The sequence below is a fragment of the Pleurodeles waltl genome, chromosome 11 (assembly GCF_031143425.1).
Source record: "Pleurodeles waltl isolate 20211129_DDA chromosome 11, aPleWal1.hap1.20221129, whole genome shotgun sequence".
Lineage (NCBI taxonomy): Eukaryota > Metazoa > Chordata > Amphibia > Caudata > Salamandridae > Pleurodeles > Pleurodeles waltl.
This window is the reverse complement of record NC_090450.1, coordinates 708,651,989-708,676,831: the sequence shown is the minus strand read 5'-3', so window position 1 is coordinate 708,676,831 and position 24,843 is coordinate 708,651,989. Positions and strand designations below refer to the sequence as shown.

Here is a 24,843-nt window from a genome sequence, read left to right as displayed (position 1 = left end):
AATGCAAACATAGATGGGCTTCTCTTCTTTCTTATTCCCATTGCCCCTGAATATACAAGGTCAATATTGTGATAATATGCCCGACAGATGTCATACTTTTTTTTTTGTGTGAACAGTACTTTCTCCTAGGTTCTCTTGTTATTTACGTGCCCCCAGCAGAAACAGCACTGATACCAAGATGCCCAACAGATCTGAAGGTGGAGCTTTGTAGTTGCCATCCCATCATTGCCATTTACTACAGGTGGTCTTCTCTTCTCCGGAGACCCACAATGCATCAAATATGTTGATATCATCTACGAAGAACTCTCCCTTCTCCTACTACTAGAAACTACTGAACCAGTTCTAATGATAAAAAGGGATACCTTTTGGTGATCTTTCCCTCCAAGCAAGAGTGATTAACATCTGTCATTCTGTCTTGAGTTGTCCTCACTGGATGGAAACAAACACTGTACATTTTTGCAAGGGACACGTTTGGAACTGATGCCGCTAACCAGGACTGACCAAGAAGTTTGGAATGATGAAAGGCAAGCCATAGTTTGAAGCTGCCCTCTCAGCACATTTCCAAACATGTGTGGTGAGCTTTCATTGAAGAGATGTTCTAGTATGAGCCCAACCTGAGGTGTCCACTTCCTGAGTAACAAAGACGGCGAGTTCTTCCGTCCATCCTAAACTCGGTCAGTCTGTCAGTCAATAAAAGGATCTCCTGAGAGCTTCCAGAACCTTCATCCAGAGCGCAGAGACGTGGTCTACCCTCTCTTTACTCAAAGGCCGGGTGAAACCACCACTGAAGGGACAGAGCACAGCATACCTATACAGAGAGCTGGGATAAACTGCCTTCAAAAAGACCTAAAATGAAACATATTTTTGAGGTGAAAGCAACGTAGCTGGGAGTCACCCCAAAAGCTATTCAACATGAAATAGAACACAAATATTTCTACACCACGAAAAATGTTACTTTTTGAAAACTTGAGTAAGACCAATGAACTCTCCCCGCCCAAATTGGAAACTGTGGTCACTTGAAATCAATCTGCACCAGCCGTCCCTGAAGCGAAATCACCCGCCTGAACCTACTGACCATTACCAGAACACCCTTCTCCGCCCACAGAACAAAACTGATCAACTCATCCCGTACACTAGAGAAATACATAGGCTGCTTAAAATTAGACTTAAAACCAAAAAAGACAGGCTCACATCCAGAACAGTTGTCCATATCTAAACCATATTTCACAAATGCTCCCAAATTGTATGTAAACCCAACTTACGAATTTCACCACTTAAAATGACCTTTTAATCAGGCTCAACATTCTCACATCACAGAAACTGATGTCATTAGTGCACAATGCAGTACACACATTGGCAAAGGCAACTCCTGCCTTCTGAATTTCGTTCACTGTCAACAGCTTTTAACACAGTCAATCAACCTCTATCTTAAAAACCCTTGAACAATGTTATTGTTGGTCAGCAGAGTCCTTTGGCGGGTCTGATCCTATCTAGGCAGTTGTTGCTAACTAATACTAAATACACAAATTTCTCTTTCACCTCACCGATTTTCCAAAAGGAGTTCCAAAAGGTTATGTCCTATCCTTTCCCATTCTGTTCAACCTTTACAAAGCACCACCAGGCACACTCCCCAACATCTTTTGCTATTTCTGTAATGATAGCACCCAGCTGTACAAGAAAGTCTCTCCCTCTGAGGACATCAATTCCTGGCCCGGATGCCCAGTAATATGCGATCCCAGGCATCTATCTCACATCTACGATTGAACCCCCCAAACCAAAATTCCTTGTGATCGTCTCTCCTCATTATCTTATTTCAGTATAAGCCAAACGCTACACCTTCAACTAGGCCGAGTCTATATCCACTGTTGTTTATTGTGCCAAGACCATATGATCGCAACACTCTGAACCTAGATGTCAGTTCTGCAGCCAATTGTGTTCAGTATAAAATCAGACTTCCTTCATTTCTTTCCTGATGATGCTTTCAAAAAATGTGGTACAATCTCTACTGTCATCCAAAATTGTGCAATGCACAATAGGCAGGTACCCCAAAACTGCGCCTGCAGCCCTGAAGGCGACTTTCATGCACCTGCAACTTAGTTTTAGGAACAAGAGAGCCGATCACATCATGCAGTTTCAGTCACCCTCAGATGGCTCCCCATAAAAGCAAGTGGCATGTTTAATATATTTTATGCAGAACCACACTACAGAACACAGCAATTCACAGCCCACAAACCCACCATCTCAGTTGGATCTAACTTACATACTTACATACTCTTTGAAACCCCACCCGTCAAGGGAAGAAAACGCAAAAGACAAACCTCACAGACAGTGCACACAATGTATGTAACTCCCCACCAAACGCTCTCACCCCCATCAGACAGAACCAGCCTCCACTGTGAAGCACACATAATGCAGGTAATGTGCCCCTGAAAAATACTTTGAAAATACTCGCTGTTACTGATGTGTAAACTTCTTCGGTTATGTTTTCTTGATCAGGATAACACTGAGCAAAGGAAGAGTGCATCTCTATAATTGAGGCGCCTTGTGTTTTGGCTCTTGCGATGAAATAAGTGGAAACTGTTGACACTTTTGTTACTACTGAAGGTCATTCTCGTGTTCTCGTTATCTCAGGCGGGCACCTGCTTGTATTCTTTTTGTGAATTGTATTACGTAACTACTGCGAAAACGTGTGTTGTTAGAGTATAAATATACATTGTAGCTCTACATATCACGTTTGTCTCCACCACTGATTTCGGGAGCATCACTGGTCACCTGACTTTATGATTCAGACTATTCACTTTTTAGTCAACAACCCTTTCAGACTCCAAGACAGACAGTGCACCTTCAACAGTACTGCCCCATTATTAAAACAACCTCTCACATAACTTCTACTATTAAACCACGCTCTCCTCTTGATCTATGTCCAGCCAATACCTTTCACTCACTGCACTGTATGTAACTTGGGTCTCTCAAGTTCAATAGTCTCTCCCTAATACGAAACAGGCCCTTACCATTCCACCTCTGAAAAACAAATCCTCAAATCCTATTATTCTCAGAAGTTTCGCCTTATTTGTCTGTTTCCTTTACCTAATAAAATATTGGCAAATTAAACCAATTGGGACCTTTCACGTTTCGTGGAAGTAAACATCTTGGAGCCCAACAGTCCGATTCTCACCTGCATCCTAGCACCAAATCCACTTTAGTTGCTAACTAGTGGCATAGCTGCCCTAATCCTCCTCGGTTTGTACACCGCTGTCAGTGTTTCACCAGATTTTCCTTTGCCTCCTCTCTAATGCCGCTGTGCTGGCCAGGCTCTTGCCAGGATCACTTCAGATACACCCAATTGTAGTCAAAGTATCCTCCTCTCCTTTCAGATCTTCTTTCAAAACCAATCATGGTGATGCTGAGTGTTCTTCCTCCCTTAGTCCTACCCTGTTTAACTTAACATCTGTGTCACCGCCCTGGCTGCTCTTATTCGCTCATGTGGTTTCTCTTTTATGACCTACACAGAAGATACAGTAATCTTGATTTACTCGAATTCTCTCAGCCTTTGTCACATCTAAGCCTGGTCTCTTGTCTTTCTAAGGTAGTCCCATTGATGTTCCTTCTGAGATAGTCCTGTCAATGTGATGCAATTCTTTGCATGTTAAATACTGACAAAACTGAGATTGTCTTTTTTGTTAATGAACCCACAATATGGCACTCCAACTGAGGTCTTGTGCTCCCAATCCTGTATCATCAATCAGAAATCTCAGATTCCCCTTTGATTATTTGATACTTACGCTTGCTTTTCAAGTATGCATTCCCTCCAACATTCTGTTTGACAGTTTGTTGTACCCTAGTAGAATTATGTTTAAAGCACTATGTCTGGTTCACTGTGCCTTCCACTGTTCAAGCTCCAGCTGCCTTAAACAATGATGCGTTTCCTACATCACTTCCTGTCCTCTCAGATCTGCTTCTCAGCTGCTTCTAATAGTCCCTAGAATTCATATTTTCCACTTTGGAAGTGCTCCTTTTCATTCTTCATTGCCAAAGCTCCTCTCTGCCTTATTGACAACCATCATGCTTTCCACAAGTGTGAGAAATGGAGTGAAACACTACAAAAGGGCTCTACACCAGTCTAGAAAAATATCCAGTATTTATCGAAGTACAATAAGACCAAAATAACAAAAATCCAACATGCACAAGTCCAAAAAAGTTTAAGCAAACTTAATTCATAACAATCAATGGTGTATCACTTTAGCACGCAGTATCTGGATGTGTCAAAAACAAAGATGATGCGGGCCACAGGGGAGGTGAGGCACCGGAACCAAAGTGATGCTTTGGTTCGTTACTGCTTAGTGGAGTTGATGCATTGATTCCTTCCTCGCAGGTGAGACAATATATCGGTTCCTTAGTGGCAGGGGATGTGATGTGTTGATTTCCAGACACAAAGCATTGGTTCCTTATTGCGGTATGGGGTTGATAAAACATTGGTGCCCAGGGACGATGCCTTGAAAATCCAGATGTGCTGTGTTGGTTTACAGCAGTGAAGCAGGCTTTGCATTGATTTTGCAGCAGCCATGCAGGCGCTGCTTCGGATCTTTCCAGTGATGCATCGGTTAACAGCGGCGCTGAGAGTCGATGCATGGATTTGCTCCTTAAGATCACTAGAACACACTTCCAAGAGCCCGAGGACTGGATTTGGCACTACTTGGCAAGTCAGGACTCTCAGCTAGAGAGTCCAGGTGCTGACAGATGAAGTATTGGACGGGCCTGAGACTGCTTAACAGGAGGAAAGGTCAGTGAAAGCCCTTGGAGAAACTTGAAAAGCAGGATGTAGAAAGCAAAGTCCAGTCCTTTTACTCCCAGGACAGAAGCAGCACGCAGCAGGCCAGCACAACAAAGCAACAGTCAGAGTGACAGTCCTTCCTACAGCATCCAGATCTTCTTCCTGGCAGAATGGCCTCAATCCAGAAGTGTTCTAACCATGTGGTGTCAGAGATCCAGTATGTATACCCATTTCTGTCTTTGAAGTAGGCAAACTTCAAAGAGAAGTCTTTGTAGTGGATAAGACCCTGCATTTCTATGCTCTGACCCCAGTCACATTCCAGGGGGTCGGAGACTGCTTTGTGTGAGGAGAGTCACAGCCCTATTCAGGTGCATGTGTCAGCTCCTCCCACCACTTTAGCTCAGGAAGACCCATCAGCCTGGTGATGGGCCATCAGTATATGCAGGCCACACCTCAGCTCCCTTTGTGTGACTGCCTAGAGTGAATGAATGCACAAACAGCCCAACTGTCATCCTGACCCAGACGTGTATTCAGCAGACAGGCAGAGACACAGAACGGTTAAGCAAGAAAATGCGCACATTCTAAAAGTGGCATTTTCAGACTTATAATTCAAAAACCAACTTCACCAAAAGATGTACTTTCATATTGTGAGCTCAGAGACCCCAAACTCCACATCTCTATCTGTTCCTAATGGGAAATTACACTAAACAGATATATCAAGGCAATCCCCATGTTACCTTATGGGAGAGACAGGTCTTGCCATAGTGAAAAATGAAATTAGTAGTAGTTCACTATCAGGACATGTAAACACACCATGTGACCTTTGATTTACAGGCCCTGGGCACACTCGGTGCACTATACTAGGGACTTACTAGTAAATCAGATATGCCAATCATGGATAAACCAATCACCAATACAATTTAGACAGGTAACACTTACACTCTAGCACTGGCAAGCAGTGGTAGAGTGTCCAGAATGCTAAAACCAGAAAAAACTAAATTTAGCACAGGATCAAAAACAGAAGGTCAGAAGCGAAAAGACAGGGGAAACCACTTCAAGAGCAGCCAGGCCTAACAACAAGGTCTTACAAACTCATCTCTTCTCATCCCCTGCTAAGCATCAGAGCAATTCGAAGTCAGTCATCTATTTACCGCCAGATGCCATTATTGGGAGACAGGATGCTCTATAAAACTCCTATGCATACCTTTAACTTCCGCAAAGTGCGGCGGTAAATGTTCTGATGCTTCCTCTAATCCCCCACCAGCTGTAATTTCCTGTTGTAACTGCTTATCTTCATGGACCCATTACTGGGCCAACTACGCTATCCTGCCACTGTTAGATTCTGTTTTGTTCTCTGTGCTTTTAGTATTGTTTTACAGTTTTGCTCTCATACCCTTTTGCCCGTGTGTCTCTCTAAACCACTCTGCAACTCATCTCAGATCTAGAAATTTCTATAAAAAAACCTCATGAATAAATAAATACAGTGCCAGCACTTAAAGGACAGCTCCTCCTTAGACCTGCCATGCTGTGCCAGCATGAGGGCAGCGGCTTCCTATTTCTGTCCTGCAGTGTCAGTAATAGGGATGTGCCTTATTAGACCATTCTGCTATGTCAGCACATGGAGAACAGCTTTGGTACCTACCAAGCAGTGTCAGAGCTAGAAGGACAGAATCTCACCTTGTCCTGCAGTGCTAGCAGCAGCACTTATTTCGCCATCATATAGCGGACCATTCTCGCAAAGGCTTCAGCCCTGACATCCCACAGCAGTGAATAAAGCAGGGACAGTACATAAAATAACGTGGCGTGGGATAGCCCATCACTATTACTCTTGTCGAATTTAGTCCGCACATGTCCACTATTAAACTCCAAGGAAGGTCCTGCATAAAAGTAACCAACAGGACAGCAGCAGCACTTAACGCACCGAATACCACAGTGCCCACGTTAGGAAAGTATGCAATTAGCTCTGAGTGCCAGCCTGACAACAGCTTCCATAGTCCTGCCCTCAAGTGCCAATATTTATGGGAGCATGTCCACTAATCTTGCAGTGTCAGCACTGGAAGGGTGGCAAGGGCACAGCACCTCTAATAGTCCTGAGAGCCCTAAAGGGGACAGCACCCCCTGAGGTACTGCCCTTTTGTGTTAGCATTTGGAAACCATCTCCCTTTGTCCTGCAGGACGCAATTAGGACAGAAACTCCTCAGGTCCCGTCCAGTGTTGTCAGCCTTAGGACAACACCTACATTAGTACTGTGGTGTCACCATAAGGACCCTACACATTGGACCCGCTGGCTCCTCCAAAGGGAGCCATTAGCCAAGCACTTTTGCCCTCTGCCGCCTTGGAGGTTCAGAGCCTTATTTCTGTTCCTTGAACAGAACTGCGAGTTGCAGTCACTGAAAGCACTCTCCATGCCAAGACATTAGCGACATGGACAGACTATTCAGATGCACGAATTAAAAGAACTGCATTTTGCCCAACTGCACATGATAGCGACAAACCCCAATGTTATGTATTGCTCTCACTGAGCACCACTATTATGAATTCCAGATTCCAAATCAGGTTATCCACTGCTATGACGTAGCAACGGTGGGAAACAAAAGTTGTTTTCCTCTGTTGCTAAGCCACAAGGAAATTCCTGGCTGCTCTGACACGACTCTCAGAAAGCATGTTGGTGCAGCACTGGTTCTGCTCCGATGGAGAGGAGATTGAACAGTTTCCGGAATAAATGGCATAAAGGGTGGATGGCAGGCGGCAAGGTATTTTTGTATATTTTCTTTTCATTTGGGGCACGGAGGAGAGGCCATCTTATGTATGCCGCCCTCCCCCTTTTGCTACTCTGCCTCTGAATGGAACCTAAAAGCAGTGGCAGATGATTTTGGAGCCATATATAACATAATATTATTGATGGATAAAAAGTGAATAACGGATGCTTTTAACCTCGGAGTTCTGACTGAAATCATATGTAACTAGACCTTTGACCTCATTGCCTATTTGAAGTCCCTCAGACCCCTTCTGTGCAAAACATCCCCACTATCCACAGTTACTCTTCTATAATTCTACTATGTTGACTTTTGCCCTGAATTGATCTCTTTCAGTCTTTGGAATTGTACCTTTTGGACATTTAATAGGATTTGGACCCAGGTTTGGCCTTTTAGTATTTTTAGTGCACTGTTTTTAAGGCAAATACCACACACAACCTCTTGTAGCGCATTGGTCTTGTTGTTCAACCCCTCCACCGAAGGAGAAAAGAAGAGGTTTAAAAGGTCCTTTTGTTGCCTGTTATGCTGGACTTTGGAGTTTCAATGGAGCTCAGCTAGTGGCACCTATGAAACTGTACTGCCTCCCACCTTAGTGCTACAGGCGGGTGAAACCCTGATTTGCCTGCACTGCCAGTGTTTAATTTATAAATGAAAAAATAAGAGGAAGGGGCCAAAGTTTTTCTTGGAAGCCAGTCACCGTGCTACCGAATGCCAAGGTTACTGAATACTAAGCCCGTCTACTCTTGACTTTATCTAATTTCTCTTGTAATCACAACTGTACAGTTCCTATCTCTTTATCACACTTATTCTGAAGGTGGTACTGTTTTTTTTCATCCATGTGTTTTCCCTTTGTCACTATTTTCAGGTGTTTCTCCTCTCCCTTCTTTTTCCTTTTCTGAATCTTTGTCTCTCTCTTTCTCTGGGTCAAAGTATGATGACGGAAATTAAATTAAGTTCTGGTCCACAGAAATGAGTGCCAGGGCCCCTCACTAACAGAAATCAAATACTGTATAGACAGGCAGGACATCCCACCCAGCTGAACTGTAGTGTCAGCATTAGGGTAGCAGCTCCACCAGTCATGTCCTGCAGTGCAAGAGTTGTCATGCACCTCCCACAGACTGTCCTGCTGTGCCGCCCGTTGGAGAGGACCTCTTCTAATCATGCCCAGAAGTATAAGGGCAGCACACACCTTGCTGTCCTAAAACTGGGACACCACCTCCACCAGTTCCTTAATATCAAGTTTAGGTTTATTCAGAAATGTATCCATAAAACTCAGCATAATCGAAATATAATGGGCTAAAATAAAATAAAATACATCTAAAAAAGTTACCAGTATCAACAAAGACACATGAAATGCAAGTGCAGATACCCCCAAAGAAGGATTTTAAGCAGATAAAAAAGTATGGTCTAACAAGCTCACGCTGTTAACAAGGTACTAATCCAATCTGATCACATTTTGATACCTCTGCTGAGAATAAGCCAAGCAGCGTACAAAAACTTTGCTAGAACGATGACAATCTCAATGACAATCACTTTTCTGGTGTCAGAGCAAAGAACACGAAGAGCAGACTTATACTGACGAATGCCCAGAAGCTTGCACATCGGCATAAGCCAGTGTTTTCGTAGTTTGGTGTAGGCAGGGAAAAAATGCTGAATGGCGTAGCATTGCCACAGTTAAAGTGCAAAAAGAGCATTTAGCTGAGCTAGAGTACTCCCCCCCCCCACCCCCACCTTACACAAAAGCTATTCAAAGGCAAAATCCTATATCTCCATTTTAGGTAAAGTTGAGAAGGCATAACTCCGGGGAGAATGTCAAAGAACACTTCGTACCAGGAGCAATTTTCACTTCTAGAAAGCGGTCAGTCAAGCTCCCCACCATGACACATTTCAACTTCTTCAGCCACAGGTATACCTTCAAGCGGGCTTTTATCAGAGATCGCGATACTAGTTTTGCTGAGTTGAGGTTTTCCCAGAGGGAGGACAGCCCTATTTCCTTAAGCATAGGCTAAATCATATAGGCTAGCCAAGGGATCCTTTCACAGACCACTGTATTTAACAGAGGCTTTATTGAAGCTCTGCTCCAACTCAACCAGGGACCACAGCCTGTGCCAGTGTATGATAGGTTTGGACATAATGTTTAGATCAGTGGTTTTCAAACTTTTTAATGCTGCGCTCCCCAGTGGAAAATAAATAATCATCGGGCTTCCCTCAAAATGCTTCACAATTATTCTAGTAATATTTTGGCAATGTTTATTTATGCCTAGACTTATTTAAACATTGTAGTTAAGTCCTGTTACTGTTTAAAAATTGTAATACATTTGTTTCTGCTTTAAAAAAAAAAAACCATTATCTGCATAATACTTCTTTTGGCCAGAGCATAGCACCCCCCAGGGATCTCTGGAGGCCCCTCCTAGGTCCCGCCAGTTTAAAGACCCCTGGCTTAGATTAATGGGGTAGATGCCAATATACTAAAACTGACCTAGACGAGGAGCACTCTGTTAAAGCTTGAGGATGCTCTTGACAAATGTATTCTCTAATCTACAGAGATTGTCCACCCTAGCATATCCTCAAACTTTAGTACCATAAATGGCTGAGCTTTTTGCTTTAAGATTGCAAATCTCAACCGCAGAGGCAAAGGAACAAAGGAACAGGCATGTGCTTTCTTAAGAATCTTGAACACAACACCAGATACTTTCTGGAGTTTCAGATGCTCTTGCTGATGTGCAAGGTTCAGCTCAACCAGTGTGATAGACAGACCCCCAAATCCACAAATTCCTAAACACACTCAAGGGGTATCCCCCTTCACCAGAATTTTTCCAGATTAAACGCAATAAATTTGGTTTTGTGGACACTGAGCTCCAAACCCTGTTCGCGGCAAAAGCTAAAAAAGAACTATCTACTATTGCCTGCAGACCACGGATATTTTAGAGCTTAGGAGCGTATCGTCTGTGAAAAGCAGTGTCGAAATTTTACAAGAATCCAATTTGGGTGCATCATTGCCAGGGAAATCCAGAATTTGGACTAAGTCATTGATCTATAACATAAAAAGTGTCAGGGCCAACATGCAGCCCTGGCGAACCCCAGTCTAGATGTCAAACAGGTCTGTGAGCTCCCCCATGCTACCATATCTTTCTTACCCGGGCCGTACTGTGAGCACACTTGCTGATTAAAACTGACAAAAGATTGAGAGGTACAGCCATCTGTTTTAGAACTTCACACAGCTAGAATCAAAGGCTTTTCTTAGGTCGCTAAGGCCACATACAAGTGGCCTCTGTAGAGCGTTACTGTTTTCTAGTACCACTAGAAAACAATATGCGAACAATATGATCCACCGTGCTCACCTATTTCTGAATCCCCCCAGCAATTCAGGTGTGAAAAAAGCTTCTGGGAAGTGTCAATAAGGCTGACCGGCCTAAAGTTCCCCGATTCGCCTTTACTACCTTTTTTTTTTGTGGATCAGGACGATCTCAGTAGTCTGCCATGACCTGGGAATAGGGCCACCTTCCAATAAAGAACAAAAAAGCAGCTGGAAATACGAAGCCCAAACCAGAGGTTCTGCTTGAAACAAATCCCCAGGAATGGAATCGGGCCTGGCTTCTTGAGCGAAGAGATTGCCTTAATGGCCCTCAGCGTATCCTTAAATTCGAAAGACAATGGGGTACCAACACCAGCAAGGGAAGACAACTTAACGTCGACCACACTGCTCATTCACATAGGCTTGGCAGCATAGATCTTCCTAAAATGTTCCACCCAAGTCTGGGGTTGAAGATTAAAATCATCACATACAGCCGCTTTATGCTTGCCATGGGCCACTAAACTCCAAAAACATTTTTGACCAAGTCAACCATAACTTACATTACAAGTTCCTTAATATACTTTCAGCATTTGAAAAACACCTTTCATCAGCAGTAGCACACTGTCTAATCCAGTCCTACTCTGCAGAGTCAGTATTAAAGGGGACATCCAGTCTAAAGAAATAACAGTTCTCAACGTAGTCATGAATCAATGACAGTCACCGACAACAAGTTTTCAAGACTGTTGCTATAAGTATGTCTGCTTAGGGTTTGAGACTTAATGTTACATCCTTCACGGATGGCCTCTTTTCAGTCAGGTCTATTCTTGTAACATAGTGTCAACATTAGAAAATCACCTTTCGTGGACCTATCCTGTGCTGACAATATATCAGTACCATCTCAACTGGTCCTACCCTATGGTGTCAGCACTGGGGCAGTACCTTCCTCACTGCTGCCCTAAAATCTAGGCATTAGAATAACATTTGCGCTTGTGGTGCCCTCAAGTACTGACATTGAGTCAGCACCAAACTAGTCTTTCAGTGTCAGCATTAAGGTTGAAACTCACCAAGCTCTATCCTATTATATCAGTAGCAGCATAGAACGAGGCTAGGCTGGTCACTTGTGGGGTCCCAGATGCCTCGGCTGTGTCATTAAGCTGAGTTTTTAGGGCCAGGTGTCCTTAAACACAGAAAACTACAGCTGGCACAAAGGTCGTAAGCTATCTGAAGTGAGATGGCAGATGGAAAATGACTGAATGGGCAGACTCTATAGTGCCCTTTCAAATGCAGGGACGTGCGCTTTGTGAACAGGCAAGAAGCATGAGAAGCTTGCATCAAAAGACCTAAGGATAACCCTATGGATATACCTGTGGTGACAAGAATGGAACTCTCAATTTTACATCGAGTGTGGGGATGGGCTTCGACCGTGGGTGCGCCAGCGATGTCACTTGAGGCTTGCAGGTCTGGTGATTGGTAGGTAGCCAGTGTGGGAATGGAGTCTAACTGACGGTCTGTGTTTCTAAATGCACCCAGTGTAGTAAATGGTGGATAGCATGGGGAAAGTCATATTCCCATATGGCTACACAAATATATAAATTACAGCAGAAAACATACAAAATATATCTGGCTAGAGCATTTTTGTTTTGCTACACAATAGGCTTGCAGAAAATAACAATCCTCCAAGGCAATTCTTTACTATGTTACACACAGTCATCAATCCAGACCATGTCAATATAAAAACTGATTTCATCACAAAAGTACTGTGTCAAGCTGACAAGTTTTAATTTCCTAAATACAAGAGCTATACCAAGACAAGCAAGCATTTGCAATGCACTAGGGTCTCGCATTTGTCGGAGTTACAGCTGTAAACTCCCAACCGGATTTTTCTTGCATTAAAAGAAAAAAAACAGAGCTGCTACAGTTCACACTAATAATACCTATCGGCAAAAGTGCAATTATCTGAGTAACAAGGTCGATAGTATGCGAAGCGCTGAACTTCTGCCCAGCGAGATTGCGCTGCAAAAACAGAGCAAAAGTAGTCCACAAACCCAGCGAGCCTCGCATCTTTTCTGTGCTTGGTCGCTGCGCTCGAGGAGGGCTAACCATTGGAAAAGGCATGACGTATGCGTGCCTTCCACTAATCAAAAGAAGCGGATTCTAACAGGCAAGCCAACTTACCAATGAAAGACACTGACGTGACGTCGACAGGGCTCCGAGCCCTTTTCTAATACCTAAAGCGTCTTGCTAGCGATACGCATGCATGAGCGCATGCGACGCAGGCTCGACCCTAAAAAGGAATAAAGTCACACTCAATCCAGTCCATTCTTCAGCCACTTCATTGAAGCCCCTAGCAGTACTTACGACTCCTGGTCCTCTTTTACATGAACGCCTTCTGAATTGATCCATCTTAGAAGTGTAAATCACACTTCTGACTCTCTTTCTCAGTACATGAACCTCGGGCACCAATACTACAGAAACTTATCACCACTGTTATCTTTAAATAGAGTTCCTAGATTATGGAAAGCAGGAATAGTTTTACCCTCCCTGAAATAACAGCCTTTGTGCTATTATAATTGACACCTACCAGCCTATTACACTACTTATCTGTGCGTGGTAAAATTCTGGAAAAGTCTGTGGCAGCCCAACTCACTGATTTCTTAGAGACCACAGCCATGCATCTATGGCAGCTAGGATTCAACTTGACAGAGGAATTGAGAGTCATCTCTTTTACTGACCTAGGATGAGTTAAGGACAGCAAACGATGAGTCTAGTGCGACAGCGTTAATATTACAAGAACTGTATGTGGCATTTAAGACAGTCGATCATGCCACCCTGAGTCATAGATTTAAAGAGGCTGGGATCCAAGAAACGGTAACAAGTTGGTTTGCTTCATTCCTGGATGTTGGCAAGACACTTTTCCTCCCATTATTCAGATCTGAGCCACATTGTTTAGCTGTGGAGTGCCACAGGGCTCTTCATTGTTGCCACTACTCATCATTGTGTGTAGGAGAACTCTTCTCATGATCCTTAAGAGCCCTGGTCGCTTCATTCTAATGTATGCCGACTCTTGGTTCAGCTAGAAAAAGAGGGCCACCTCTCCTGCCGGCCTTAACAACTGTTTAACTGGAATCCAACACTTGATGTGCTTTAACTTATTAAGCATAATGGGTGGAGCATGTAGTTACTGTTGGTAGGTCATGACGGACTCCGTTAGCAGGATTCCATCTAGCCCCCTGCGCTATAGGACTACTATCTACTCCAGCAGCCAAGATTAGATCACTCGTGTTTGGAAACCTATCCATGACTACTCAGCTAGGAGAGATACTTCTGTTCATTTAAAAAAAACTACATGCCAATCCGCCTGTGCTCTTACGTGAATTGACTACTTCAATCCATTCTATCTGGGTCTTCCTAAAGCTGCCTGTGTATAGTGAATCTAGAACTTTGCTGGAAGAATCGCTCTGAGCTGCACAAGTATGACCATGTAACCGATGCCATAAAAACAATACTCGTTGCCCATCAAACAGAGTTAAATGCAGTCTGTTGTACTATGCACGTGATATGTTATTAGCATAAAAAACCCTGCCACCAAGAAAGATGTTTTAGACATGAGACTTCTGATCCACTACCATCAAACGCCCTAATGCATGTACCAAGGATCTGAATGCCCACCATGGGAGGCCCCTCGCTGAAACATCTGTGCCCCATGCTGGGGAATAATTTGCTTATCACTGTCTGGAGACTGGAAACCACCTTGCTTTCAGAATGGCGCTCAGAATTGTGCAAGTGTGTTAACGCTCCGATGATCTGGTTCTTCTACTATGACTCGTGGGCCTCTTTTCCTCTTTTCTATTCTAGTCCTTGTAGCACGAAGATGCTTACGAGTGAACAAATAATTTGTAAATAAACAAAGAAGCACTTGCAATATAAAATAAACATAATCAAAGAACAAAAGAGGCAGGTCCTATCAGAAGCTTGAGGGGAATTGGAAAACGCAGCCTCTTGGGGCAATTTCTAAAAACCCACCAAACAGCAGTAAATCCACGAAGCCTTTGGGAGCTGTTCCTCTGACCCTCTCCTGACACCAATATTTATCCTTAACCAGTCAGAAGGCATGGAAACGTATCCCGCCACCAAGAAGGTAAAAAAGCAAGTTCAATCCCAGCCCACAGACACACACTCCAGAATACCTCCAAAGCTTGAAGGCTTTTCCAACCACAAAGGTCGGGATAGCAAAATAGTTCTAGACCAGCACACAGCAGCATATCTCAGAAAACCAGTGCTGTGAACTGCTCACATGACCATTCACTGATGCCAGCAACCCACTCCAGCCATAGTCCTTGGCCACAGGCCTAAGCTTCTCACTTTTTCTTCTTCCTCAGGCATGCTGGAGTAATTGTGGATGAAGGCTGAGGTCAACTGCTCTTTGAACATTTAAGAGCTTTGTAATAGCTAAGGACCACGCCATTTCACAATCTACAAATCGCATCAGATGCACCACATGTTTTCTCTCCATGTTTCCATGCGCCAAATCAGTCATCACGTTCAACAAACATAGATCCTTATTCAACCTGCGCACAGGCAACACAAATGACTTCGCCTACATTCCACTCACCACCTCTCACAGCAAGCACGCAGAAAAACATATTCCTGTTCATGCTGATCTAAGCCCCTTCCACACTCATGCATGCAGCTTACAAAGCTGACCTTATCACCAAAGCCACTTTAGTTAGATACCTAGTTTACTAGCACTTCCACCATCATCATTGATGTTCTATTACAGCATGACTAACATATCCAGCATAACAACAGGTTGGACCATGCGAGAGAAGAAGTCATGTTTATCCACATTCTTCCTGTTCATCTACAATCCTGCTGCCACCTCCCTTGAACATATGGGGGACTTCTTTTCAGGTGGTAAGGAACGGAGGAGGGCAACCAAATAACCCCTTATGAGCTTGTGTAAGAGTATAAACTTATGTGAATGGCATACAAGGGGATAATTTAGATAAAAAACACTGTAAATTGGTAAATTTGTGTTTAGTGACCTCGAAAGTACTGAACGAAACTTACAAGAATTATTCAAATAGCACATGTTTCAGAATAATGCAACGAAAAAAAAAAACAAATTAAGAAACAGGGGTATCAACAATATAATTACAAACAATTGGTCTGTATTGAAACACCAGACAAAAGGTGCAAAAGCAAGTCTCCAGGTGTTCTGTAACAGCAAGAAACACATATCTATCCAGTGTTTTGCTTGTACATATTTCCATAGAGTAATTTACTGGGACAGCTGTGCACTCCACTCTTAATACAAGGAGCACTCATGTAGATCACAACCCTGTTGTGTACAATATGTTCCAATGATGTCTGAGCTTTATGAAGTAGTAGAGTGTACCTCAATGTTCAGTCTCCTTTTGTATTAAATACAAAAGACCATCCTCAGGAATGAAAGTGTTCCGTAATGGATTTTGAGGAATATGGTTCTAACCAGAAAGAAACCAAGAATTAAATGTACACCTGAAGAAACTTGTCTAAAGGTGATGGTTTTTGCACTGGAACAGTGAAGGTACGTATGTAGCATTGAACACACAGTGTGGTTAAAGAAACTGGTAATGCAAGTAGTGCTAGATATAAAAACATGCTCGGACTAAGAAACCATAAAAACATACCTACATCTAGAAATAAACAAGGTGTGGGATTAATCTGAAATATAGGTGAGTAAAGTTACGGCTTCACTTCAGAGCCAGACTAAGAAATGCGAGTTATCAAAATAAACCATATGCAAGACAAGATCATATCAAGAGTGCCAATTAACCGCTTCACATTGATGGAAGGGATGGGTGTCAATATAATTGTATAAAACGAATCATAGGATGTAAATAAGAAAAATGATGAAAGGTAATGGCCGCTGTAGGAGGCTGGACTGGCTTGTAGTGGGTACCAAGGGGTACTTACACCTTGCACCAGGCCCAGGTATCCCTTATTAGTGTATAGGGTGTCTAGCAGCTTAGGCTGATAGATAATGGTAGCTTAGCAGAGCAGCTTAGGCTGAACTAGGAGACGTGTGAAGCTACTACAGTACCACAGGTGTCACTTGCACAATATCATAAGAAAACACAATACACAGTTATACTAAAAATAAAGGTACTTCATTTTTATGACAATATGCCAAAGTATCTCAGAGTGTACCCTCAGAGTGAGGATAGCAAATATACACAAGTTATATGTACACAGTACTAGAAATATGCAGTATAGTCTTAGAAAACAGTGCAAACAATGTATAGTTACAATAGGATGCAATGGGGACACATAGGGATAGGGGCAACACAAACCATATACTCCAAAAGTGGAATGCGAACCACGAATGGACCCCAAACCCATGTGACCTTGTAGAGGTTCGCTGGGGCTATTAGAAAATAGTGAGAGTTAGAAAATTAGCCCTCCCCAAGACCCTGAAAAGTGAGTGCAAAGTGCACTAAAGTTCCCCCAAAGACAAAGAAGTCGTAATAGAGGAATAATGCAGGAAAGACACAAACCAACAATGCAACAACTGTGGATTTCCAATCTAGGGTACCTGTGGAACAAGGGGACCAAGTCCAAAAGTCACAAGCAAGTCGGAGATGGGCAGATGCCCAGGAAATGCCAGCTGCGGGTGCAAAGAAGCTTCGACTGGACAGAAGAAGCTGCGGTTTCTGCAGGAACGAAAAGGGCTAGAGACTTCCCCTTTGGTGGACGGATCCCTCTCGCCTTGGCGAGTCGTGCAGAAGTGTTTTCCCGCCGAAAGGACGCCAACAAGCCTTGCTAGCTGCAAATCGTGTGGTTGGCGTTTTTGGACGCTGCTGAGGCCCAGGAGGGACCAAGAGGTCGCAAATTGGACCTGGAGAGAGAGGAGACGTCGAGCAAGACAAGGAGCCCTCTCTGAAGCAGGTAGCACCCGGAGAAGTGCCAGAAACAGGCACTACGAGGATGCATGAAACGGTGCTCGCCGAAGTTGCACAAAGGAGTCCCACGTCGCCGGAGACCAACTTAGAAAGTCGTGCAATGCAGGTTAGAGTGCCGTGGACCCAGGCTTGGCTGTGCACAAAGGATTTCCGCCGGAAGTGCACAGGGGCCGGAGAAGTTGCAAAAGTCGCGGTTACCAACAATGCAGTCTGGAGTGGGGAGGCAAGGACTTACCTCCACCAAACTTGGACTGAAGAGTCACTGGACTGTGGCAGTCACTTGGACAGAGTTGCTGGATTCAAGGGACCTCGCTCGTCGTGCTGAGAGGAGACCCAAGGGACCGGTAATGCAGCTTTTTGGTGCCTGCGGTTGCAGGGGGAAGATTCCGTCGACCCACGGGAGATTTCTTCGGAGCTTCTGGTGCAGAGAGGAGGCAGACTACCCCCACAGCATGCACAAGCAGGAAAACAGTAGAGAAGGCCGCAGGATCAGCGTTACAGAGTTGCAGTAGTCGTCTTTGCTACTATGTTGCAGGTTTGCAGGCTTCCAGCGCGGTCAGCAGTCGTTTCCTTATCAGAAGGTGAAGAGAGAGATGCAGAGGAACTCGGATGAGCTCTTGCATTCGTTATCTAAAGTTTCCCCAGAGACAGAGACCCTAAATAGCCAGAAAAGAGGGTTTGGCTACCTAGGAGAGAGGATAGGCTACTAACACCTGAAGGAGCCTATCAGAAGGAGTCTCTGACGTCACCTGGTGGCACTGGCCACTCAGAGCAGTCCAGTGTGCCAGCAGCACCTCTGTTTCCAAGATGGCAGAGGTCTGGAGCACACTGGAGGAGCTCTGGACACCTCCCAGGGGAGGTGCAGGTCAGGGGAGTGGTCACTCCCCTTTCCTTTGTCCATTTTCGCGCCAGAGCAGGGGCTAAGGGGTCCCTGAACCGGTGTAGACTGGCTTATGTAGAATTGGGCACATCTGTGCCCAAGAAAGCATTTCCAGAGGGTGGGGGAGGCTACTCCTCCCCTGCCTTCACACCATTTTCCAAAGGGAGAGGGTGTAACACCCTCTCTCAGAGGAAGTCCTTTGTTCTGCCATCCTGGGACAAGCCTGGCTTGACCCCAGGGGGGCAGAAACCTGTCTGAGGGGTTGGCAGCAGCAGCTGCAGTGAAACCCCTGAAAAGGCAGTTTGGCAGTACCAGGGTCTGTGCTACAGACCACTGGGATCATGGGATTGTGCCAACTATGCCAGGATGGCATAGAGGGGGCAATTCCATGATCTTAGACATGTTACATGGCCATATTCGGAGTTACCATTGTGAAGCTACATATAGGTAGTGACCTATATGTAGTGCACGCGTGTAATGGTGTCCCCGCACTCACAAAGTCCGGGGAATTGGCCCTGAACAATGTGGGGGCACCTTGGCTAGTGCCAGGGTGCCCTCACACTAAGTAACTTTGCACCTAACCTTTACCAGGTAAAGGTTAGACATATAGGTGACTTATAAGTTACTTAAGTGCAGTGTAAAATGGCTGTGAAATAACGTGGACGTTATTTCACTCAGGCTGCAGTGGCAGGCCTGTGTAAGAAATGTCAGAGCTCCCTATGGGTGGCAAAAGAAATGCTGCAGCCCATAGGGATCTCCTGGAACCCCAATACCCTGGGTACCTCAGTACCATATACTGGGGAATTATAAGGGTGTTCCAGTAAGCCAATGTAAATTGGTAAAATTGGTCACTAGCCTGTTAGTGACAATTTGAAAGAAATGAGAGAGCATAACCACTGAGGTTCTGGTTAGCAGAGCCTCAGTGAGACAGTTAGGCACCACACAGGGAACACATACATATAGGCCACAAACTTATGAGCACTGGGGTCCTGACTAGCAGGGTCCCAGTGACACATAACAAACATACTGAAAACATAGGGTTTTCACTATGAGCACTGGGCCCTGGCTGGCAGGATCCCAGTGAGACAGTGAAAACACCCTGACATACACTCACAAACAGGCCTAAAGTGGGGGTAACAAGGCTAGAAAGAGGCTACTTTCTCACAGCCGCCATCATGGAATTACACAGATACCAACTGATTAGGCAATCTTGTACAAGTGTGGTATGGTGATCTAATTTGTAATAGTGGATTTATGCAATGGTGTGAATAGTAAGTGCAAAACCATATTAATGCAGAATTCGGAGCGGTACATATTTTATCCATGTATGGAAAATCTTGCATGAAAACAGAACCATTTGGGGAAAAGGATAGCACATAAATGAAATATGTATCTACCTCAAATTGAGATAATTCATAGAACTCCTATGAATAACAACTTTAAAAGGATCTGAAGAGGACACAGACAAGCATAATGGGGCGGGCAAGTACCCCACTGATAAATACTGAGAGATAATTAGTTTAGTATCCATATAAAACTGAAGTGTATAGCCTGGGCCGCATAACTTAGACAATAAGACTTTTGTTTATATATATGCATTAAAAACAAGGCAATAAGGTCCGTATGATGAGTTGACTGTAAAGACATATGGAACCACACCATTTGATAAGCAAAGCTAAGGTATTTCATTTCACATAGTCATTTAGATCACTGTTCGCTGTGTAAAGCTTCCAAATTCAAGTTTACAAACCCACCCGTTTTCCTTTAGTGATAAGAAGCGGTCACAGTTACTGTGTTTGATGGAAGGTTTAATCATCTCTAATACACACCATTTTATCTCCCTAGGCTATTGTCCTTGTTGCAAAGTGTTGCACCAATGAGGCCTGTTCAACCAGACATTCTCTTCTAGACTGTTGCTGCAGAATCCTTCTCTGGACAATTTGTGTGGTCTTAGCGAAGTAAGCCAAGCCACAGGGCCACTGAATACAATAGATGACATATTTTGTGTTACAGTTGGAAAAGTGCTTGACCTTGATGCCATTAATCATGACATAACTTGAACAATCCATGCAATTGCCACAGCAGTAGTGACCGATTATTGGTGGGAGGCCTAAATTACGAGTAATGGATTCATAATATGTTTTAACTAAACCCTGTTTCTAAGGTTGGAACCTCCCTTGAAGGCAAACATTGAATTTTCATAAAATACTCCGGCATTATTGAGCAAATTCAAATGTCTGAAAATAGTTTCCTTGATTTGCTTAAAACGTGTACCAGAACGTGGACTAAACAAGAACTTCTAGGGTTCTCTTTGACCTGTGATGGGGCTTCTCCCCACTGAGAATGCACCAGAAGTGGCCTATATGAATTGTGGCATGCTGGACATCCGCCCGACTGGCTGTCCAGAGACAAAGTTCACCTGTGAAAAATCTGACTATGGTAACCTTCTTCCTCCTACCGTCCAGGGTGCTTACAAAGCCGCAGAAACCCCGTGGTTGGTGCTCATCACTGTACATTCTCCTACTCTAACTTCTGCACTAAGCTTAACTTTCAGAGAGTCGCATATAGCGTTTCCTGCAACAAGCATTTGCATAGTTACCAGTCTTTGAAAACTTTGATGAGACTGCTGTAAATTGTGAAGAGTCTATGTTTACTATAAATTGTACGTCTGCCTGAACACTATGGTTTGTGCTGGAGTTTTAAGGCTTTTATGTCTTACTGGACTGCAAAGGCAATATATTATATCTTTAATATGTAAAGCTTATGGTTTATTTAATCGTGCCACACGTGTGACCGGCTGCATGCATCTCCCATCAGGTGAGCCAAACAAAACCCTGCCCTACCATTGCCGGCTATTAGGAAGGAGAATAGGGGCTGTGCTGGAAATGCACTTTGCCTATTAAGAACGGAACTTTTCTTTTTCAGCCAAATTTAGTGAGGGACCTCATTGATTGCTTCCCAAGCTTAGGTCAGCCCTCATATTTATTTAAGGCGACAGTGCTTAAATTGTGCAGGTGTTTGCCAGTGACTCAGCACTATTTTTTTTTTTATTATAGAACCAGCACTTGACCATCGAACATCCCTTCTAGATTGCACTGGCTGTGCATCCAGGCAGTTGTACACATAGAAAGATAGCATTGCAGCATTCTTACTTTGAAGTGACACACATTTTTATTTCAAGAATGGTAGTGATCAAGTAAATGGCAATGAGGAAGTGACATCTCTCTGAGGCATTGTCATGCTTTCAAGCTTGGACCAACCTACATTAGCTGATTGTAACCAGGGTGGATGAAGGTGTGCTATACTTCCTGAGTACGCCCCGCTGGACAGACTGGCTGGCCTAGCACCTGTGCTGTCGGATTTTAGATTGAGCACTCCTTCCCAAACAATGGGAGAGCTCATGTTAATCTGTGGCTAAAAAACATAACCTACACAGTTATATTTTATTTTATTTAATTATGGTACTTGTAGTTTTATTACCGTTAGAAATGCTAGAATAAAGTATTAGAATGCAAAATAAAAGGAACACTGGACAAATTACAAGAGACAGGGAACAACGTGGCGTAAATCCACCTCTGCATAATGGGGAGCTGGTGGGAGGAAATAGCAGGAGTCCGTTGGGGTGTGGGGGGGTTTGTGCTAGTTGTGTATGGATGTATCATTAGGCCATGTGTTAAGCGTGTAAGGCAGTTCCCAGGGTTTGAGATATGTTTTTCGATACACACCTGTTTCATTAAAGAGGCCTTTTCCACATTACACTGGTCTGGTTCATGTATCTGCTCTGTCTCGCCTGAGTGTGGAACGATGCTTATCTGAAGTAAATTACATAAGACAATGTATAAATTGGCATCTGGATATGGTGTGTACGCTTATTTGGGCAGGCCTGGAGTGCTGTAGGTAGCAAATGGCCTACAAAGGAACTGCCAGAGAAAGATGCTGAATGGCTGAGACGGCTCCAACTGCGGCACTGAGGAGCACTAGCTCTGGGTGGTGCCGGTGGCTTGCTTCCGAGATCGTTGGACCCTGGCACTTTTTTTAAATTTAATTCAACTCTGGAAGGCAATCAGAACAACTCACACCCACACAAATTGACAGTGTGAAGGGCCCTTCATGCCGGGCTCTTTGAGAGCTTTCAGTTGTAGATGCGCGGAGGAATTGGGTCCAAAGGGCACGGATAGAAACTGGCACTATGACAAGCTACCAGAGGGGCGATGTGTGAGAAACGGGCTCTTATGTACAAGGGGATGCCCTACTACTTCCCACATCAACCCTGCAGCTTTCAAGCACTTTCTCCACTCCCTTCACCATACACCATTCTGTAAACCCATCACGTTCACTCTACGTTTTATGGACTTCCTGCCACTTAAAGCTTTCCCCACTTCTGCTGACAATCGCAACTTCCCTGATTAGAACCCCATTCTTCGCCTCCACCCTCAATGACCCCCCCTTCCCCGCGCAGCTCTCTCCACCACCTGCCCCACACATTTTGCTCCGTTGCTGTATAGCTAGCTATGCCCTTTATAATCTGATACATGTGTTCTGGTAAGCAGTGTAAGCACCTGTAAGTCAGTTTCAAAACGTGCCACTGGTAAGCCATGGGAGAGACAGGCACTGCGATGAGCTGACACTGGAGGCCCTAGCAATCAGAGAGCACTACTGGGCAGTGCGCATAGCGGTACCAGAGGGCGGTTTGAGAAGCAATGCCAGCAGCGGTTACGTTTTCTGTCTTGGGCTTTGGAGTGGTAGCCTAATGCACTCTGGGTGTTGTGGTTTTATTTTTACTTCTAATTAGAATAACACACTTGATGTCAAAGATTTGTAGCTCAAACGTTCGGGACTGGAGTCGGTGTCCTCAATGGCCCAGAGTGACCTGGTTGCCCTAGTTGGCTTCATGTCAACACAGCACAGTGATTAAAACCCGGGCCTTCCTTTTGCAAATGGCTGTTTTAAGGTGTGTCAGTCTAAGAGGTTGATTTGAAGTGAACCAAGTCTACAGCTGCCAGAATCCATTAGAATGACAATTAAAATCCCAAGACTCAAATCATAGTGTCCTGACGACTAGGTAAACTCTATCATGTGAAGTGTGAGAAGGTGGCACTGATGGGCAGTTGGAGAAGCAGGTGTTTGGGGGAAATGGAGAAGCTGGCAAACAGGGACAACGTGAGAACCTCGATATGGCAGGCAGTTGGAAAAGCTGACACTGGTGGGCAGTGCAAGCAGCTTCCACTGGCGGACAACGTTGCAAGCTGGCACCGGTGGACAGTATCGCAGCTGACATTGGTGAACAGTTTGGGAAGTTGGCACCGGTGGGCAGTTTGAGAAGTTGGCAATGACAGACAGTGCGAGGTACAGTTGGTGGAGAGTGAAGGAAGCTGTCGACAGCGAGAGGGGATGGCACTGTAAGAAGACAGCAAAGACGGGCAGTGTGAAAAAGATGACATGAAAGCATTGTTAGAGGATGGCAAAAGTAGGGACTGTCAAATCCTGGCACTGGTGGGTATCGTAAGGCACGAGCACTGAAACGCAGCGCTAGGAACCGACAGCTGGCACAGAGGCAGTGCTAGGCGAAGACCTGACACTCGTGTAAGAAGCACGAACTGATCATTTTCAAAAGGTGGAAGCGGTGGACACTTTACCGCAGCCCTCTTATACGTCCTTGCACCCTCCTCTCCTTACCGGTCCGGTCGCCCATGCCCATGGTCTTCGGTCCTACAGGGCAATCTGCATACCGCGCCGCCCTTTGGTCTCCAAGGTTTCAGGGCGCTGTGTCGCCTCCTCTGTCCTTGGGCCTGAGAGGCAGTTGAAGCCTGAGGGGGGGAGGAGCGCAGGAGCCCAGGAGCCCTCACTGTTTACCGGAAATACAGAGCGCATTGCACAGAGAGGAAGCAGAGTCTGTGCACAGGGCTCACATTACAGCCGCAGCCGGCGCTGGGCGGGCCGGGCTGACAGGGGGAGGGTACCACAAGTACCAGAATGCAGGGGTGCCGTGGCCAGCTCCTGCTGGTCGCCATAGAGCTGGTCTAGTCGCCAACTTGAGTGCCTTAAGTCGCTGCCCTGCACGGGTCCAGTCTTTAAACTGAGTATTACTATAACGTTTAGATTCTGTCACCCACACGAGTGGGTCCGCTGTCCTCAATTCTTGTCATTCAATTTTGTTGTATTTTGTTTGTTTTTTTAGGCATGGGGAGATTAAGTGA

The 24,843-nt window shown here is 44.6% G+C and overlaps 1 protein-coding gene across 3 annotated transcripts in view; it reads right to left on the bottom strand.

Annotated features, from left to right (window-relative positions):
• The window catches only part of LOC138266027 (PH and SEC7 domain-containing protein 4-like), a 257,026-nt gene extending 232,569 nt beyond the window's left edge, over positions 1–24,457 (bottom strand). Inside the window, exon 1 of one of the 3 annotated variants that reach the window (XM_069214335.1) lies at positions 24,323–24,457. The gene's annotated coding sequence lies outside the window, so the exon portion shown is untranslated. The remainder of the gene's footprint in view (positions 1–24,322) is intronic. The other 2 variants (XM_069214338.1, XM_069214336.1) reach the window with 2 other exon arrangements.
• Positions 24,458–24,843: the final 386 nt, after the last annotated feature.